The sequence below is a fragment of the Cupressus sempervirens genome, chromosome 5 (assembly GCF_028749045.1).
Source record: "Cupressus sempervirens isolate cs-2001-9-10 chromosome 5, ASM2874904v1, whole genome shotgun sequence".
Taxonomy (NCBI): Eukaryota; Viridiplantae; Streptophyta; class Pinopsida; order Cupressales; family Cupressaceae; genus Cupressus; species Cupressus sempervirens.
The window spans coordinates 577,550,936-577,573,603 of NC_143122.1; the positions used below are offsets into that span (position 1 = coordinate 577,550,936).

At 31.2% G+C, this 22,668-nt stretch overlaps 1 pseudogene across 1 annotated transcript; it reads left to right on the forward strand.

Annotated features, from left to right (window-relative positions):
* Window positions 1-14,419: 14,419 nt before the first annotated feature.
* Window positions 14,420-16,128, forward strand: LOC149557244 (pirin-like protein; annotated as a pseudogene). Its single transcript, XR_016364618.1, has 7 exons — window positions 14,420-14,513; window positions 14,620-14,664; window positions 14,750-14,788; window positions 14,882-14,910; window positions 15,181-15,243; window positions 15,384-15,487; window positions 15,582-16,128. The product of XR_016364618.1 is annotated as a pirin-like protein (transcript).
* The last annotated feature ends 6,540 nt before the right edge of the window (window positions 16,129-22,668 follow it).

Sequence of the window (22,668 nt, forward strand, 5' to 3'; positions counted from 1 at the left end):
AATCAATTCTTCAATTGCCTAAACCTAAGAATGTGAATAAGGTAATATCATTTCATGGTTTAGCTAGTTTCTACAAAAAGTTCCTCAAGAGTTTTTGCTATGTATGCAATGATATGACTAAGATAATGAGAGGAGATAAAAAGGATTTTAAGTGGTCACATGGAGCTAATGAAAGTTTTGAGACTTTGTAACAAAGGGTTGTTTAATTACATGTATTGGCTTTACCTAATTTTCACAAAGTATTTCAATTAGAGTGTGATGCTATTGGGAGTGCAATTGAAGCTTTGTTGAGCCAAAAAGGAAAAAATGTTGCTTTATTTAGTTAGAAGTTGAATGATGCTAAGAAAAATTGTTTTGTATATGATCAAGAGTTTCATGCTATTGTTCAAGCTTTGAATCAATGGAGACATTATTTAATTCCTAAGGAGTTTGTGTTGTATATTGATCATATGTCTTTAAAGTATTTGAGAAGTTAGCATAAATTGAATCAAAGACTTATGAAGTGGGTTGAGTACTTGTAAAATTTCCCATTTGTGATCAAACATAAGAGTGGAGTATCTAATTGAGTTCTAGATGCATTGAGAAGAAGAACTTTGTTGACATAGATGAAAGTTGAAATTCTTTGCTTTGATGGATTGAAGGATTTGTATGACACTAACCCTAACTTTTTTTAGGCATGGAGAGTGTAGATCACCAATTCTTGATCAGTTGATTAAGTATTAGGACTATTTCATTCAAGAAAATATGTTATTCAAAGGATTCTAGTTATGTATTTTGAGTGGAACTATGAGAGTTAATTTGAGTAAGGAGAAACATAGTGGTGGATTACCTAGACACTTTGGTGTGGATAAAACTTTGAGTTTTCTTAAGAAGAAGTATTATTGGTCATAGTTATATAAGGGTGTTCAAAAAATTGTAAGGATTTATGGAGTTTGTCAAGTTGAAAAAGGACTAAGTCATAATATTTGATTCTATACACCTAGTTCTATACTTGAGAAACCTTGGGATGACATCAATGTGGATTTTGTTCTCAGCTTACCAAGGAATGCAAGAGGGCATGATTCTATATTTTTAGTTGTTGATAGATTTTTTTTAATGGAACATTCCATACCATATAAGAAGACGTCTAATGTAGTGCATGTTGTTGATATTTTCTTTAAAGAGGTTGTTAGATTGCATGGATTACCAAGGAGTACAGTAATTGATAGAGACAATAAGTTTGTTGGTTATTTCTAGAGGACTTTATGGAAGAAGTTGGGTACTGAGTTGAATCTTAGTTCTTCTTTTCATCCATAGACTAATGGATAAATATAGGTTTTGAAAAAAAGCTTGAGTGAGTTGTTGATATGTATAGTTTAAGATAAACTAAGTAATTGGGATTTAGTATTGGCACAAGTTGAGTTTACATATAATAGTTCTATGAATAAGAGAGCTAAAAAAATACCTTTTGAGATTGTTACTAGAATGCATCCTAAAGGTATATTAGATTGATGAATATTTCTAGAGAAGAGATGTAAAGTGATGAAGGAGAATTTTTTTCTAAATTTATAAAGTCTTTGCATGAAGAGGTGAAACATAAGTTGGAATAGAGTAATTATAAATACAAAGAGAATGCAGATAAGTCTAGAAGATATTTGAATGTTGAGGTTGTTGATGAGGTGATGGTTCATTTGAAGAAGGGAAGATTTCCTATTGGCACATATAGTAAGTTGAAGATCAAGAAGCTTGGTCATTCTAGATTCTTGAAGAGGTTTGACACTTGCAAATCTTATGAAGATGAGTTACCCAATGAAATAGATACATATTTAATGTTGTTGATTTGTTCAAGTATCATGATTCAAGTGATGAGTTCGCAATACTGAGTGATTATCTTAAGAAGAAGATGAAAGAGATAGAGAAGATTTTGGATTAGAGAATCAATAATAGTACAAGAGGAAAATATTACTTTGAGTATTTGGTTAAGTGGAAGGACATGCCAGTTGAAGATGCTTCTTAGATGTCTTAATCTTAGTTGGATTTATCTCAGGTTTTGACACATTCATGATTGAGGAGAATCATTTATTTTCAACCCCAGTTGTCTGATGCAGGAGCACATCTTGGTTGCTTTGATATCTTGCTCAATTGTGGTGTGCTCAGTTATGCTTGCAAACATGCTTAGTGACTTTTTTGTTGATTGTTCATTGAATGTACGCTATCTTCATTTACAAAGTGTCTTTGGTTCTTTGTTTGCTTACTATTTTGTTCATGTATTCATCGATTGTCTCGGTGACCTTTTCTATTGTTGCATGGTGGTGTCCTTCACTAAGTTGTCTCTTTGGTTCTTATTTGATAGCCAATTCATTCTTATAATCTATGTTAGTCCTTCAATGTATTGGATCAATCATTAGGATGCATGTAGACTATTATTTGGTTACCCTTCTCCATATGATGATCTAGAATTTTCTCTAAGTCATTTTGGTAAGTATAAATAGTGAGCCTTAGTGTAGATCTAGGTATAAATAAAAAAGAAAGAGTAAGAGTGCACGGGTTAGAATATAGATTGGGGATCACAGATCTTGTAGATTGGATGAACTTTGATGTTTATTTGAATCATTTTATTTCCCATAATCGAAATGCCTCATAGTCAAGCATGTGTAATGAAAATTGGATGAATCAATAAAGATTATTATTTCTCTTTGTCCTTTCTGGCATTGTCTCGTTGTATTTTTCTTCCAATGTGTTATCTCTACAAGGTTGGTTGATTATTACGTGTGCCATTTTGGCCCTAATATCTTCCTTATCTTGCATTGGGTTGTAATCCAAGATTCTTGGAGTGTAGAAGGTGTAGGTGTAATGTGCACCAAGGATTGATAAATCATTATTATAATTAGGAAATAGAACCTAGAAAGAGGAGGATACATATAAATTAGATCCTATCTTAGTCCTTGAGTGAGAAGAAAGAGAAATAAAGGAGAATGTGTTAGGTCTTACCTTAATTTCATTGAGGAGGGAGAAAAAGAAGGGAAAAATGTGTGTTCCAAGTGCAAGTATACAATGAAAACACTCTAAAGGGGAACTAAAAGGTCATAAGTTAAAGTGCTTCCAATATAAGACAATACAAGTTATAAATGAAATATGATCAAATGCATTTAATGAACTTATTTATATTTACCTATGTATCAATTCTAAATGTCTTATCGAGAAATTTCTTAGGCATTAATCCATCATCCCCATCCTCTTTGTGTATAGTACCAAATGTACATAGAGATCCACATGGTAGAAAAATATGGACCCTCTAAGATAGAACATGATCATCTTACAAGAGATGAGTGATATGTTAGATGAGTGTGCATCAAAGTACTAATTATGTTTAGTGTGTCCACCTCCACATACACCACAACATAAGGAATAGTAAAATGATCTACCTGTAGCCTGCTAGTGGGCACCCTAGGTGCATTAGGGTCCCAACATGTCCCCAGTTTGTCAAATAATGACCCGCACCTCTACCTTGAGATGAGATTCTAGGAAGTCAATATGAAATTTATTAATAAAATTTTAATTACCATTTAATTGATTGAATGAAAAAAATGAACAAATATTAAAACATTTGTCTCAATATGTCTAAATGTCTAAATATTCACTTCAAATTGGTCATATAGTATGGTTGGAACTGCTTTGGTAGATGTATGCAAAATGAGGACCATATATACAAGACATGTGAATATTTTGACAAAATGTTGTTTCTCATTACTTAGTATATAGAGAAGTATAAAGAAATATTCCAACACTTAACTATGTAGGAGTCTTTTTTGGAAGTAACCAACACATCAAATAGTAGAAACAAAAACATGAAACAACAAAGTATATAGAGAAGCATAAAGAATATTCTAACATTTAACTACGTAGAGTCTTTTTGAGATGTAACCAACACATCAAATAGTAGAAATGAAAACATGAAACGAAAAAAAAAAACATTCTATGTCCTAGTGTTTTATTTCAGAGTAAGTATGTCTAAGCTTTCCATGTTTAAGATCTGAGAGGGAAATCACATGAATTCTAAAGATGCATGGAAACACTTTGTATTTGATTAAAGAAGAGGACTTTGAATGTCTTGGCAATATTGGATCCATACATGCTGACATACATGTTATCACAAGTATAAACTCCAGTCTGCCATGTAGTGAGTATAGCCTATTACAAAGAGGAAGAATTGTAAATGCAAAATACCTTGGTTGATTTGAACATGAGCTGAGCAGGATAGTTGAGAAAATGGAGGGGACCTTTGGTTAGTCCATGGGATCCCATAAGAACATTTGAAAGCTTCAAGTATGTATTCCATGGATTTACAATGTGCTTCATTCTGAATCCTTGCAAATAAATGAGACGTAGGCAGTCAAAACTTTGCACAAACGTTAAGTACCATCCATAGCTGCCACACAAAAGCAGACAATCTCCTTATAGTGTGCTCCAATTATCTCATAAATAATGCACAACAAACCCAAAATATGAGGAAAATACATCAAACAAAGAACAAGAAGATCGATCTAGAAATGGAAAATTGAACTTGCTAAAGATACTCTAGGTCCATAATGACAAATACCTAAACTACAGCCTGCTATAAACGTATTTCGACAGACATTGTAAACCTTAAAGGGCATTACATATTAAGCACTTTCCCAAAGCTTTGTGAGGTAAATCACAACCCAAATTCATTCAACCACATAATCTTAGATCATTTTTCGTTAGAAGTCCATAAAAGTTCCCTAAAGTTTCTTCGGGGTGATCAAACTTTCAAGCATTTGCAGTATTCCTTTTATAAAAAATTAGCATACATATATTTAATGCATTCTTCAAAAACAAGATCAGAATGTTTTAATGCACGTATACTAAAACAAAAAGAGCAGAAAATCTTAATAGACAGCCTTTTTGTGATTCACACAGAGAAATCATTCTCGAGTGCAAATAATGTTTGAATCGATTCAAACTTATAGTAAGTTTTCCAAAGAATGTTTAAATTTACAGCAATTTCTCCAAAGAATGTTCAAATCTGTAGCTAGTTCTCCAAAGAATGTTCAAATTTATAGCAAGTTCTCCTAAATATGTTCAAATTTTCACAAAATCCATTACGATCGTTGAAAATATCACATTTTGACTCATCCGTTAACTGCAAAACAAGAGCAGAAAATCTTAAAATACATGTGCACATTTTTCAAAAATAGTAGCAGAAGTTCTCTCAAAATAATTTAAAATGCATGTCGCCATTATCCGATGCAGAGAATGTTAAAATTTATAGCAAATTTTCCAAAGAATGTTCAAACTTACAACACGTTCTCCAAGATGATGTTCAAATTTACAACAAGTTCTCCAAGAAAATATTCAAATTTACAACAAGTTCTCCAAAATATGATCAAATTTTCACAAAATCTGCTAAGCTCGTTGATAAAATTGCATCCAAACATAACATAAAATCTCTCAAAACTAATCTAAGATTAGAAAAATGAAGCCATTCTGCAAAAGCAATAGATGTAGAAATTATCTTGCATACGCCATGGACTAATATCTAAAGAAAAAATCAACGGAGCAAATGAGGAGTTGTAGCCATTTGGGCCTTGTGGAGAGCATAATGCCAAGAAAAGTGATAGCCTCATCTATGGGAGCCATAATTATAGCTAATAAGGAGTTGTAGCCATTTGGGCCTTGTGGAGAGCATAATGCCAAGAAAAGTGATAGCCTCATCTATGGGAGCCATAATTATAGCTAATAGGCTTTCCTTCTAGAGTTGCCTCCAGTCAGAAGTTGTCTCACGCTACAAAATGGTTGCTGATAAATGGTATTCCTAGCATAATTTATTATTGTAAACTATCTATAGTACGTGCATATAGTGAGAAGTACTTTTTTTTGTAGTATTATAATAAAAATATACATTGTCTAGTTGAGAGATGAGCTATAACAATAATTTAAAGATATGATAGGTACAATTTAGCAGTTGTGGTGGAGAAAATCAAAGCTTGTTTTGGCATAGGCAATAAGGATGCTAGAAAAGTTTGATGTACATCTTGTGATCACATTTTTCTTTAAATTTTCCATAACTTTTCTAACTAATCAAAATCCAAATTGTGCATAGCTGGAGGTCATTGCAAACCACATTCTTTGAATCATCCTGTTAAGTCATTCATGTACCTTGTCTATGCTTCCACATTTTGGGTTGATGTCTAGGGCAGTTGTAGCTACATCTCAAAAACTCATGTGTTTGAAAAACACCTCTATCTATTATGCTTGGATGGAGGTACATAGCCTTTCTCTAAATTCACAGACATAATATAAAACAAAGTCGGGCCCAAATAATATTTTTTGTCTGAAATTATGTGTCATGTTTAGATTGTTTGAAACGTGTCAAAGAGTAGAGGCATTTGGATCATATATGATTGCACAAGTTCCACTTGGCAAGAATTTTGGATTATATAGACACCTCATGAGTTCCAATTGACAACTCAATTTCGCAAGCCTCAGTAAGATACATGTTTTAAATTTTTGTTTATAGATAGAAACTTTGATATCTAAAAAGGCGCGGAGTTCTTCCACCTCAAATTTAAGTTCTCAAACATACAAAATATTGGATGATTTTACATGTCTTCACGTTAGAAAGGCATGTTAATACATTTGAAGGGAAGTAAAGGAGAGCCCATTGCTTGGATGTTAACAATGATAAATATATCATTGTTGGATTTGATCTCTTTAGATTTTGGAAGAATATAATCATTTTTCATTTTTAGGTAAATTTAAGTCTCAATATATTTCTCCCAGAGCCAAAGGGAGGTGTAAGGGTTGAATGCTATACTTACATGACAAACCAATTATCTTCCATACTCTATTTTGGGCAGTATAAATTTATTATTGTAGCAATTTAATGTTATTTATTTTTTCAAAGTATAATTTGTATATGCTTGACTATATGTATAGAAAATTAACTTGAAATTAAAAAAAATTAGAATCATATATTATTATAATTAGAATTGATAAGTAACAATAAAATTCTCAATTGATAGTGCTAGTTCTTGTTATTTTAATTAAAGAATTTTATTATTAATTATAGCTTTGTTTTAAATAATAAATGTAGAATTATTATTGTATATAAATATACATTTACATTAAAAATAATATTTAAGTTATATACTAGTACATTCATATTATATAATAGAGAGTAGTTAGATAATTTAAAGATAAATATTATAATCTTTTACTTTTAGATATATTAAAAATATTTTTCATTTTTATGCTTTATAATGGCTTGACGTTATTAAGAAATGAATTAGTTTTCTTTAATGAATTACTTAGTGAGCAAAACTATTTTTAAATGTATAGAGATATACTTTAAGGTATTGCTAAAATATGTATCTTGGTACCCTTTTTTGGTAAATCATCATATGTTATTTACACATCAAAATATAGTTTTTAACACCTAAAACATCATCATCATCAGTCTCTCTCCCTCACTCTGTGTGTGTGTGTGTGTGTGTGTGTGTGTGTGTGTGTGTGTGTGTGTGTGTGTGTGTGTGTGTGAGAGAGAGAGAGAGAGAGAGAGAGAGAGAGAGTATTTCTCAATGGAAATTATGTTAAATCAATTTGAAAGAAGTTGAGAGATGGAGGGAAACTTAGTGATGCAATTTGGTTTCCTATAACTGAATGTAAGATATTTCCCTACTTTATGTGGATGTAATTTTTAGTGGTAAAACACATAAATATTTGTAATATAAATTCTTTAAGAGTGAAACACATAATTGACTGTATTACTTCTATATTTTGATTGTCTTTATTTTTCATATTGTTGTTCAGTGTAAATTAAATATTAATCTATTTCTTAAACTAAACAGCTATTACCAGAGCGGTGAGAAGTTGTGGGAAGATTGCAGAGAAATTGAGAAAAGATAGAGAAGAGGATAAATAGATGAGAAAATGCACAATACTAGACTACATATTTTTGTTAAAGACACTCTAAATTAGGAACTATGAAGTATGCACTTCATTTTCCATTTGTAAAGTCATGAGAATTACCATCCTTCGATCGATGGGAGAAAGTCATGGCATGGTTTGATAGTGTTGCACTCATGGTACTATTTGGACTTTATGTTAGTCATTTATTTGTCATTTACTTTAAACCCTACATGGATTCCTATATCTATGCATTTACTCTTGTGGTTTCTATAAGTGTAATCAACAATTTAAACTTCTTCAATCCCAATACAAAAAACCCCTACTATAGTTGATCATTATAAAATTTACATCTCTTTAATTTGTCTTTTCTATAAAAAAAACTATTAGCGTACCTCTTGCACCTCTTTTTGGAGCAAGTGCTAGTTTATGTGAGATGTTGAGGGTAATCTTTAAATGTTTTGAGTTGAGAAGAGGCTCAATTAAGTTTTGCAAGGCAATGGTAGAGACAACTAATGTCAGACATGTGTAGGACATGCGTTAATGATTTGACAGCTCAAAGCATGTCTTTCGCCTAGGGCTCATCTGGTTGCTAAAATAGGAATAGGAAATTTGGAATTAGTTTTATATTCTCTGTTTGGGGTGTCAATTGGAATAGGGAATAGGAATACATATTCTTATTTTGCCACTAAAATGAGCTTATACCCATTCCAAAAAATAGTTATTGGAATAGGTCATTCCTATGCTCAAAATGCATTCATATTCTCAATTCCTATGCCTTCAACCAAACGGACATCCCACAACAATCAACATGAATCATTGGGCCAATGTCTATGCCGGCATCAAAACAGCATTTTACTACTTTTAAAAATTAAATTAAAAATTATTTTAAAACTATTTTATAAATTTAAATTTAATTAAAAATTGTCGTTTTGATGCGAACATAGATGTCGCCAATCATCGGTGACAACATACCGACAACAAAGTTCATGTTTAGAAGTTACAACATGGAAACATTATGGCAGGCTCTCACCCAAGTGACAGCATATCAGCTAATAAAAAAAGTTCATTATTTCACTTTTTAAACTTTTATGTTGTCCATAACATCATGGAACCTGAAAGTCGACTTGACTTTTAGTGGAAGTTTCCAATTTCTTTTAGGAAAAGGAGTGGGCGTAGACCATAATGGTGATGGTGGGACAAACTCTTTTAGGGTTTAGTAAACGAGGCGCCAAACTATTTACAATGAAGACAATGACTACCTTCGCCCATCTCTTTATCATGCTTTGAACAGAATGTCTTTATTTTTTTGTCGCGGCTGGTAATATAAATTTGCCGTCAATTCATGGTAACGTGTTACTAATTAAAATTCAAGTCAAAAGGCAGTAGCGAATTCGTCGATGGAAGCAATTAAGAAGTTCATGTGAAAGCACACCACATTCAGAATATTTTGAGGACAGATCTGTACAAAGAAGCACCGCATGTGCCCTGGATTATTACGTACATTTGACGTAGGCATTTAGGATCGTGTAATCATGACATCACTCTCCCGTCAGCAACTACGATTGCACCGTCATGCAAGGCTCACGGAAACGTGTAAACAGCAAACAAAAAAGCCTTATAAATCGGGCGGACCTCTCCTTTCTCCTTACGCCTCATTATTAACTAGCTTATATATATTATATATATAAAATACGCTGAGAGATATCCTTCTCGAGGCGCCTATTACACTGATTTAGATTATGAAAATAGGCGCCTCTAGAAAGATATCTCTAAGCTTATTATATATATATATATATATATATATATATATATATATATATATATAAGCTAGTAGCACTCGCGATGGAAAAATGAAAGACATTATAAATAATAATTATTAAATATATTATATTTTATAATACATTATATATTTTATATGTTCAATTCAAAATATGCTTAATGTAATAGATTCCCTTTGAAATTTAAAATAAAACAAAAATAACCAAATATATAATAATTAGTATGAACAAAATATATATTTTTTATTCAAGTAATTAGAATTAAACTTTGGATTGAAATTAGAGTTTTCATTTGCATTAGTGTTAGCATAAGTTTTATCCTTAAAGCTAGATAGTTATTTGTAATAGAGCAAAGGTCGTAGTGAGGCTTCTTTAATGAAATCGAGAGCTAGAGTGTTATTAAGGCTTCAAGTTTTATAATACATAGTTGATTTATTAATCATTAAATTAAAGTGTCAACAACTCTCTCACATTTCTTTGTCTCTCATCCTTCACACTATGTCTACCTCACACCTTAATGTCATCTCTCTCTCTCTCTCCCTCTCCTTCTCCCCCTATATTTTGGACCTAAATTATCCTCTTTCTATAATTACCTCTATCTCTTCCTACTCCCCCTTTTATATATATATATATATATATATCTAATGTTCCCTTATATTAATATCCTTGCCTCATGTATCTTTATCTCTCTCTATGTGTTTACCTCATGCATCTCACCCTTCCCCATTTTTCCCTCTCTGCCCCTCTTTGTCTCTCTTTGTACTTCATGTCACACTCTTTCTCACATGTCTTAACTTTTAAACTTTGACTCTAATTCCAAACCATCTTTTGATTTTAACTTCAAAGGTTTGGCTTAATTTGTAAAGTTTGATTTATTTCAAAATTCAACCTTATATCTAAAACTTGATTTAACATCTAACTTGTTTTTGTCTAATTTAAGAAAAAAGATTGTTCTAACTTTTTTAATAGTTTATTATAATAGTCTTAAGCTTATTATTTGCTTACATTATCAAAGTTTAAGTATATTAATCATTTTAACTTTAATTAAACATACACATACATATATCTCCCCCCATAATTACTCTCTTTTCCTCTTTCATCACCTTCTCTCACACATCTCTGTCTTTCTTTCTCATGACCCCTCATGTTGTCATTTCCTACTCTCCCTATCTCATGTATCTTTATATCTCACTTTCTTTCTCTCATATTAATCCCCCTCTCACTATATCCTCTTTGTAATTACTATATATATAGTCTGTGTCTCAAACCATATCCCTCTTCTCTCTCTTTATCTCTTCTCCCTAATATCTAGTTAGTCTCTTCCACTCCTTCCTCTCACAAAATGTTACCTCTCTCTCTCTCTCTCTCTCTCTCTCTCTCTCTCTCTCTCTCTAACCCTTGTTATCCTTTTTCACTTCATACCTCATCTTTCCCCTTTTCCTTCAACCTCCTCTAACAATATCTTCCCCCAATCTCTCTCTCTCTCTCTCTCTCTCTCTCTCTCTCTCTCTCTCTCTCTCACACACACACACACACACACACGTCTTAACTTTCAAACTTTGACTCTAATTCCAAAGCATTTTTTTATTTTAACTTCAAAGGTTTGACTTAATTTGTAAAGTTTGACTTATTTCAAAATTCAACCTTATTTCTAAAACTTGATTTAACACCTAACATAGTTTTGTCTAATTTAAGAAAAAAATATTGTTCTAACTTTTTAAATAGTTTATTATAATAGTCTCAAGTTTATTATTTGCTTATATTATCAAAGTTTAAGTATTTTAATCAATTTTAACTTTAATTAAACATACACATACATATATCTCCCCCAATAATTACTCTCTTTTCCTCTCTCCCAACCCTTCTCTCAACATGTGTTCTCCTACTTAACACCCCCCCCACCTTCATGTCTCCTATGAAATATCCTCTTTCATCACCTTCTCTCACACATATCTATCTTTCTTTCTCATGACCCCTCATGTTGTCATTTCCTACTCTCCCTATCTCATGTATCTTTATGTCTCACTTTCTTTCTCTCATATCCATCCCCCTCTCACTATATCCTCTTCGTAATTACTATACATATGGTCTGTGTCTCAAACCCTCTCCCTCTTCTATCTCTTTATCTCTTCTCCCTAATCTCTAATTACTCTCTTCCACTCCTTCCTCTCACCAAATGTTACCTCTCTCTCTCTGCCTCCCTCCCTCCCACCCTATAACCCTTGTTATCTTTTTTCACTTCATATCTCATGTGTCCCCTTTTCCTTCTACCCCCTATAACAATATCTTCCCACAATCTCTCTCTCTCTCTCTCTCTCTCTCTCTCTCCCCTCCCCCCCCCCTACTTCTCTGCCTCTCCCTCTCTCTCTCTCTCTCATGCACACGCACACTCCATCTCTCTCTCTCTCTCTCTCTCTCTCTCTCTCTCTCTCTCGCTCTCTCTCTCTCTCTCTCTCTCTCTCTCACACACACACACACACACACACACACACACCTCTCTACGTCAACCCGATGTCTCTATCCCTACACCCCCTTGTATCACTCACTCTCACACATGTCCCTTGTTTCATTACTTTTTATCTCTAGAATTCTCTATGTATAACTCACATCTCTCCCCCCTCTAACCATATCTTCCCCCTAGTCTCTCTCTCTCTCTCTCTCTCTCTCTCTCTCTCTCTCTAATTATCCTCTAATTATTTCTTTCTCTCTGACTCATATCTTCCCCACGTATGTTGTCTATTTCTACTTGATATCTTCCCCCGCTTCTCTCTCCCTAACTAAATTATATAATTAGTTTTAATACATCAATCCAATAGATAAGTATAATATATAGTATTTGCAAAGACAAGAATGAATGAACATATTATTGTTTTAGCCTAGACACATTGAAACTCATTTCTCTTATAATTTAAAACAATATATATTTAGAAAGTTTAACATTTTTCCCTATCAAATGTCATTCTATAATTTTTTCCATAGTTCTTCTAAAGTATAAATTCATTTTATTTTTTCAATGCAAATTTTCAATAATAAGCATACAAATGCTCAACTATGAAATCAACCACATCCAATACAACAATTTTATATTTTCTAAATCATTTTTACCTAAATGAAATTGCAAGAATAAAAAAGAATTATAATAAGATGGAAAGAAATCTAAGATGACTATAATATTATTTTTATTAAATAGAAACAGAACTATATTATAGAAAAAAATCAAAAAATAAAGGAAAATTGAGATTGTAATGAGAAAAAATTAATTATTTTATTTAAAGGATAAAATATATAAATTTTAGTAAATTTTTTAATTAAATTTGGCAGACTTAGCATACACTTTTCTCTATCACAAACTATGAAATTCCTGAAAATCTTGTCTAGCCACTATCTCCTGCCCCCTCTGCTTAGCAATCTGCACCTCATCCATGGGAGGCGGCACACTATTGTATGAAGCAGCCTAGGTGGGCATAGGAATTATAGGAGCTGAGAACCCCATCGGACATCGCAGGGTATGAACCTCTTGCTCGGATGTGTCATCAAACTTTTGTTCTTTTATTGTTAATGTCGCTTCAGCCATGCATAGTCAGGGGCGCCGCTTCTACTGGATCCTCGCCATCGCCACCAGAACGGCCATCCTCTGCCATTTTTCTTCTCAAATTTGATAAAAGCTAGAGAATTGAAACACAATAGCGAAACCCTTGCAAAGATAAGGGTTACAAGTGTGAGAAAGAGGTAGCATTTATAGTTGTAATCTGTCCATGGATGACACGGTGGATTGAAACTGTCGCAGCAAATGCTAATTTTCGATAAAGATTCAACCTAGAAGAATTGAAGTCTATCACGAAGGAAATCCCATGTGCTGATATGAATTCCTCTTCCTCAACTCAATCCCTCTTGCATTAATACTATATTACAGGAGGGATAGACGATTTAGATTAGAAAATCAAACTTGATATATGTAATAGGTGTGGCAGTTGATTTATGTGATTGATATTTTTAATTAGTTTGGTGATCTTTGAGATCAATGTCGTCTATGCTTCTCAATTTTTTGATAAACTTAAATGTGTTGATTAGTAGAATAGCCCACTTTAACACAAATTTACAACAATTGAATCTGAATTATACATTTGTCCATACATCAAAACTGATGATCTTTCAACTATATTATAGGAGGGATAAACTTATTTAGAAAATTAATTTCGCTGTTATACATGCGCTGATACATCTCTTTACGATTGGAGGATCAAAATTGAACACGAGAAGAATGAGATCCAATAAGCTCTGGAGATTGTAACGACGGCCACAAAAAGAAAAGATTTTATTTACTGTCGTGGGCCCACAGCAACCCCCGAAACGACAGAGCGTTCTGGAATTATTTCAATATATTTTTATGCCTGTTGATTTCGATCGATCTCTTATTGTTATTAATATGCGATCACTATTCATTATCATACTGGCAACTGCCTGTCAATTTTTTTTCAAATGCCAAATTGTTTACAACCAAAGCTGCTCCCATTGTACAAGCCTCTCAGCTTAATAATTATTCATTATCATACTGGCAGCTGCCTGTCAATTTTTTTTCAAATGCCAAATTGTTTATAACCAAAGCTGCTCCCATTGTTGAAGCCTCTCAGCTTAATTAAGCGCCACAAGTTGTGATCATTTTAACGTGGCCTCTCATTATTCAACTGCAACATATCTCATTGTTTGTTAAGGAAAAAATTTTAAGCTGACTGTTTGTGAAACCACGCATTGTGGCAAAGAAGGTGTTGGCCAGACAACAATTCGAAGGAGATTGTGCCCCACTGTCAGGTGCAGTTTCAGCAGGTACCCAATATTTCTATTTTTTTAAAGATAATTTATTATTGTAATTTTCAGTCTTTTATTTATTCTTTTCTATATCTTATTATATTCTTTCCTCTGAACAAACCAGAATTGAACTTTTTAGATCCTTTTTTGTTAGTGGATGAATTCTTAGGTTGGTTGGTCTCTACCCAAAACCATTGCTTACAAATATATTTTCATTTCATCTAACAAGTCATGTGTGTTGATGGGTGTTGCAGTAAGTGCTCCTGCTGGTTTTCCAGACCATCCTCACAGAGGTACTTTTTTCTATTTGGATCTTTTCATCTTTCACTTCTATTTTCTTTGCTTTGCTCATCATAATTTATGATTCGATAATACGTTTTGGGCAGGTTTTGAGACAGTGACATACATGCTCGAGGTATCATCCTTTCTTCACCTTTCCCACTTTTAAGAGGAAATACATGAGCGAGATTAATTGATGATTTATTTTCTCTTGTTTCGATGATAGATTTTACATTTGGTTCAAAACACTAATGTTAAGTAAATTTGATACAATTAAATATTTCAAAAATCAAATTGTAATCAACATTATAGATTGTTGAAATTATGTTTTCAAGAATACAGGTCTGCTATAGAGGTGCACAACTTTTGTAAGAGAATATGTTGTAATTTTTCTTTTCAAACACAGGGAGCCTTCACGCATGAGGACTTTGTAGAACACAAGGGCACCATCAAGGCCGGTGATCTCCAAGTTTTGACTATCTCCTATCATTAAGTCCCCTATTCTTTAAGTCCCCTGTTCTTGTTGTTTAATTACTTCACTCTTTTCTATGATGCTCTACAATGTACTGATGGCTCTTCTACATATTGCAATGTACTCTGTACTTGTAGTGGATGACTACTAGCAGGGGTATTGTCCACTCTGAAATGCCAGCTGGACTAGGATTGCAACATGGTTTGCAGCTGTGGGTTAATCTCGCTGCCAAAGACAAGATGTGAGTGCTTTCTTACAACGTCAAAATTCATAACATTTTCATTAAAAAAGAGTATTGTCATGTTTATAATTCTAGTGTTTCTTATGCTGGTTAGGATTGAGCCTAAGTATCAAGAACTTCAAGGGAAAGACATACCCAAAGTAGAGAAAGATGGAGTGAAGGCAACTGTTATAGCAGGAGAAGCTTTGGGCGTCAAATCTCCTGTCTATACGAGAACTCCCACAATGTATTTGGATTTCACGATGGAGGCAGATGCTGTTCTTCATCAGGGGATTCCAGAGAGTTGGAATGCATTTGTGTATGTCTTGGATGGTGTGGCCACATTTGGTGCTCCAAATTCACCGCCAGTGGGTGCTCATCACACACTCTTGTTGAGCAGTGGAGATGGGTTGAGTGTGTGGAACAATAATGTTGATAAAAGGACCTGCAGATATGTCATAATTGGAGGGCAGCCATTAAATGAAGCAGTGGTATAGCATGGACCATTTGTGATGAACAACAGACAAGAGATAGTGCAGAAAATTCAAGATTATCATTTGGGTAGAAATGGATTTGAGAGAGCCAATGCATGGCGTTCCCAGATTGGTCAAACTTGATTTATTTCACTTTCAATCACTACCCATTTACTATTAGTAATCAACAACATGCAAATTTGAAGGTCAATTTCCCAAAGCAAGAATATTTTGTGTAGGTGGATCATTTCCATGCTTTATTGCAGACAACAAATGGACCTTTCAAGATAATGTGGGGAAATCAATAGAATGCAGAAGTTTGTTTTGAGTGTACATGCAATGTCTCGCGAGATCCGTTATGTTTGTATACAATTGATAATGATCATGTAGCTAAAGTTTGATTCATCCGTCTTTTCAAAAAAGTTTTGAAAGTATATTATTTGTACTTTTCTATTTAGATAATTTTTTCTATAGCTCTTCCTTTTTAAGGTGGGCAATAACCTATCAGATCTTGCATTTATTAAAGAGATAATTTTTATTAGTCCCACCTATAATAGGCAGAGACTAAATTTTTCATATCATTCTTATCGATTAATTCATTTCTACAAAACTGTATGTAGGTCTGTTATCCTTTGTTATGTTAAAATGTTTCATTAAAGTCAAATTTTTTGTTATATTAAAATGTTTCATTAAAATCAAATTTGTTATTTAATTCTTATATTGTGATTGGTCAGTGCTGATTTTTCTGGTAATCTTTTTATTTTATTTTTAAAAAAAAATTAAAGAAAAATTATTTAGAGACATTTGGACATCTATTCAATTGTACATGTACCATGAATAATTTGACAGCAGGTAGCATTTTTTTTATTCCTTCGTTTCATATCATGAACAGATGGCAACCTTATAACACTTCATGTGGCTACTTTTTCTTCCACATTTTGCATGAAAACCATATCAATCAATGGAACCTTGTAAAATAGAGCAATGTCGGGCATAAATTAGATGGTGAGAGGATTAAGTAACTTTTCTAACATGGATTAGCAACACCATTTAGACTACATATGTGCAACAGATGCTTAATTCTAGTAGCTACGCCCTACAGATTAGTATCAAGATTATAAAAGATTGAACTACTTTTAATAGCAAAATGGAAGGGCTCACAAAATCAACTACTACCATTGATTTCTTCTCCAACACTTCACAATGTAAGTCATTTCAATCATTTTAATTCTTTTAAATTATATTTTATTCCAAGTTTGCCATATTGCCCTAATTTTTGAATTTTTCATGAAATTTTTTGAAAAAGACAAATTGAGAAACAACACAAGAATCAGGTTATGGATCCAAAATCTTTATTCTTTAATTCAATTACATATATTTAGCTCTCCATTACTATATTGTGGCTGTTGTTTATATTCATATGTTGTCTCCTAAAGTTATGCACTAAAGTCTCATCCAATGGCGAGAAGCATAAAGAGGTAGGTAAAGGAATATTGTTCTTCCACAAATTAATAGAAATCTAGTACGATTCATATTGTACTATGTTTTAAAAATTGTATTTCGGAGAGCTTTACAGTAGCAATTGTATAGTCAAATGATTTAAAGAGTTGTATTTTCTTAGAAATTTAAGAATCTTATTAATAGGATTCTATCCTAAAATGATTAGGAGATTTTTTTTAATGAATTGATGAATTTGAGGAAGTTTTACAATATGACCCATATTTAGAAATGTTGTTCTCTTACAAATCTCTAAACTTTGGGAAGCTTTGGAGTAGGATTTGGTATTTTAGAATGATTTTATGAATATTAGTTTCTCACTAATTGATAAAATTCAAGAATATTTGTAGTAGGATTTGTATTTTAAAATGATTTAAAGAATATAATGTTCTCACAAATGAATGGAGTTCAAGATGGTCTATAATAATTTTTTAAAACTAAAATAATGTAGAGTAATGTTTGTTTTCTCAAAATTTGATGAGATTTATGAAATTTACAGTAAGCTTCGTATTTAAAATGACTCCTATAATGTCATTCATAAATTGATAATATTGAAGATGCTTTACACTATGATTCATATTGTAAAATGATTTAATTAAACTAGCCTGACTAAAGTTGGTGTTTGAGTGTATAATATGTGCAATGGTATTTGCATAGGTATACTTTCAGTGCCGAAGAAGATTGTAAGTGGAATCAATATCTTTAGGTACAATTCACTTCAATTTACAACTATAAAATTCAACTCAAGGATGAAGATTAGTGAGGGAGGATTTAGAATAGTTTATGAGGTATTAGGATTACATGTATTTTAAATATAAAGAAAATGATTTACTACTCAAACAAGTCTATTAAAATATTGAAAAACATACACAATTAATTTGAATAGAAGGCAAAAAAAAAATGGAAACCATTTGAATCCATGAAAGATGGAAAGAATACATTATGATTGTGGTGTAAACAAAGATCTCCAAATTATTTGTCAATATATGAACAATAGTAAGAGAAGAGGGGCTTTCATCCATGGGCAAAAGATTGACGGTTTTGATCTAAATATAGGTCTTTGTCTAACCCAATATCAATATATAATGGAGCCAAAATAGCCCTTCCTCTCTATTGTCATTGACTGTAATTGAGGTTGTTTTGTCCACTGTAGCCAACTATAATTGGGGCTCTCTTCTCCTTTTTCGCCCCTCTTTTATTATTGCCCCTTACTCTGCCTATGCTAATGACATTTCACCTTAATGGAAAATAAACTATGTCGTGTGAGGGGGAGCTCATGATCCTTAAGAATTGTACATTTAATGTTATTATAATATTCATTATACTTATTTTCCTTCAACTTTTCTATCAAATAAAATCATTTTGCCTTAAAGTTTGCAAACTATAGCCTAAACAACAAATTTACCATTTTTTTTTATGGTTTTGTTTACATTTGAGTACTCAATTTGAGTTATTGTTTTTAATGGTATTTTCTTTTAAACCTTTGAGTACTGAATTTGAGTTTGTTTGGCTATATGGGGAGATCTTCTCACTTCATGCAAATTATTTTAATTATTTTTTCTTATTTGGCTAACATGATAGAATTGTTGGTTGAAAAGTGAATATATACAACCCTAAGTATATTGAGTTACTTTAGGAATTTTTCCTATGTAAATTGTCATGTTATGGTATATTTCTTTTGTACTAAGTCTCCTATAACTATAGAGATCTAATTTGTGTGCAAACATCTTCTTATATGAAATGTAGAGGGTGTACATTACGACTCTTCATTTTTCACAAAAGAATATATTTTATGTGTTAGAAAAAAGAAATAGACACCTATTTTAGGGGAAAAAAATAAGAAATAACAAACATTAATAGAGAAAAGATGTTACTTTTGAATTCAAATGATCTATTCTATCTTAGATCATTCTTATTGTATTGGTAATCTTACAACCAAAATTTAAACAACACCAAATATAATTTATCTATTAACATTATTTTATTTCTATATATATTTAAACTTTTGATAGTTTATTTTTGTGGACTATGTATTACAATACTATTACCATCCTATTCAATTTTTTTTTTATATCAAAACTCTATTTAAGTCATGCCAACCTTGTAAAATCTTAAACTGTGACAAGTACTAACACACTATTTATACCTAAATCACTAACTATGAAAAATAAAAAAATTCTTATTTTAAATTTTTTTTTTTGAACATTTAATATAACTGTTCAAAAATAATTGTATTATCATTGTCAATATTGAATACCTATTTTTATCATTCCTAAAATTCACAAACTATTATATCAAATGGGGCTCTAGTTGTATCACAGCTCTTGCTTAATAGAAAAATCACTTTGAACAATATAAATTGACACGTTAAATAATTAGTTTGTAAAATGTATGATTACAGATGGAGATTTAGTTGGGAGAATTATAATGTTTTTTTTCTTCTTCTTTTATTCAAAGAAATGTTGAGCAGAATTATAATTAAAATTGAAGGTTTTATCAGTGTCATTATAATTACATTATATAAGGAATATTATAATTAAAATATTCAAAGTTTAATACATTATGCGATGTTATCAAGCTACCTTAAGATTGAATTAACAATAAAAGAAAATATGTTAAACTAGGTGAATGTAAGATGTGAATAAGTGTTGTTAAGTTGCCTGTGGATAAAGCAACTTGATATTTGATTATTAAAGAACGTACTTAGGGTATTCTTTTAACAACATGCTATTTGATTTCTAACTGATAGTTTTATTTCTTGACTTAAATATAGAATAGTTGAGATACCGATAAAGCATTTCGATTATTTTTTGAATTATATTATTTATCAATCAATTGTGATGATTGTATAGTAATGCTTTAAGATAATGTATTTAAATACATAAGTGTAGATGTATAATATTATTTTTTGACCTTGCAAATATGAACAATCAAAATCTAAGATTAACATTTATTAGAACGATTGTAAGATATGAATTAGGAGATAATTCTAGCACCATTTCTTAGAAAGTTATTAGAGTCTATCATCATAGACATATATTGTGTGCTTGTTGTTGTGTTAAAATATTTCAAATTTAGAAATATAATGTTCAACTCTTGTAATCTAAAAGATTCTTCAAAGTGTATATAAAATTTTAATCACTCTTCTACATACATAAATCTATTTGTTATATGATATGACAATTCTAATGACCCACTATCCACAAGATCATATTGATGAATAAATAAAATTAGCTCAAATTAATATCAGCTCCAGAAGTGATTTATTTCTCTAATTAATTCATTACCCTAACTAGAAAAGAAGTGTCCTTCACCTTCTAGTTATCAATCTGAAATCAAAAGGTTATGAAAATCATCAATGAAGGGATGCCTTTTCTAACATCACATCCACTGAACATTTCATAGATTCCACTACATGTTTGTAATTGCAAGTTGGCAATGACTAAAGGGTAATCTATTTTGTTTACCCTTGCCGCTATGGGTAGCCTGTACCCTGCCCTATCATCTGATAGAGTGTCCATCGTCCTACACGTCATGTACACTCCCGCAATTGCCATTGTCAGGAATAGTCATCGCATGTTAAAATCAAGTATACATTCTATGTATGGTGACATTTTAGAATCATATGTACATTCTAAAATTGAATGTAATTCTAGAATGTTGACAATGCAAACGTAATTCTAGAATGTTAGAATGTTCCCATTGTCACCATGGAGGTATTTCAATATTGAGTGCAAATATTTGTGTCTTGTATAGAATCAGAAAACAATTAATTACTTAGGATTTCAAAATTATTGAGTTTTTTTTTGGTATTTCAAAATATATAATGTTAAAAATTATTTACTTAAGATAAATTTTTTTGATTAAGTAATATATTTGTTTGTTGTTGTGCTTTTAATCATATTCTATTAGGGGAATACATTCAATCGCTGCCAATGTTCTAATGAAAACTTATAAAAAGGGCAAAAAATTAATTGCGAAAAAAATTCAAAATGTTAGCTATGCATATCTCTTCCTATCTATCATTACATGATGTGAGATTTTAAGAATGTGTGATCCATTTTTTTAACATTTGAGATCTTGTGCCATTTCCTCTTTTGTAGAATCTTAATGAAAAATTGTGAGCCCCTAGCAGTTAATAAATAATAATAATTAACAAGTGCCATGCAGTGGCATGTAATTGCCCTAATAGTTTAGAAATTATTTATAATATAATTTTCCCTTTCTTAATTCAATATTATAAACAACTAGAATATTCTTTAAAAAAATTTATCAACGTATCAAATGCAATTTTATTTTACCACATGGTATCCTATGCTCTTTTTCACAAGAAAAAATAAATAAGCTCGCCTAATTTTGATTTTAAATTTCTTAATTTTAAGAAACGGAATCTCTCCTAGTCCCTTTCGTTTTGCATCCTCACATCAGCGTACATTTATTTATTCATTATTCATTCTCCACTTGACTCACAAAAATTATTTCTCCATAGTTTGGTGCCACTTATTATATATTTTAATAGAATATCAACAATTGTCTTATTGAAATGGCTATTGCTAGATGATGATTAGTTTGAAGATTAGTTTTTTCGCATGCAAATTTTTTTTTAAACCATTAGAATTGAAATGAAACCTTATTTTAGCTTGTATATTGTAGAAAACATTGTAATGTAATTGTGAATTTCTAAATTAATCTTGTAAATGTTAGATTAATTTTTAATTTTTGAACTAGTTTTGAATTGACTTAATATATGTTTTTTCAAACTTTTATATTAGGTTTGAGATCATTTGACTATACTCAGTTTTACAATTATAAAGCATTAACGATCAATCATATTTACTAAAGAGACATTTTATATATTTAGATTGGATTACATTAAAATACATATTTTTACATAAAATTTTAGAATATTTGTATAATTAATTCTTACAACCAAATTTCTAGAGTTTTATCTAAATGAACTTTGTAAAGTAGAGAAAGAAGAAGACAATTTATCAAATAAGGTGTGATTAATCTTATTCTTATAAACTTATTCTAAGTTATAAACTTATTCTTAGTATTAATCTTATTCTTAGTTATAAACTTAAATAATATTATATTTAAGAATTAGATTAAAGTTTTTTTTAATATTATATTAAATATAAATTTTATAATATATTTAAAATAAATCTAAGAATTAGATTAAGGTTCAAGTTCTATATTATATTATATTTAAATGTAAAATATATTATATTC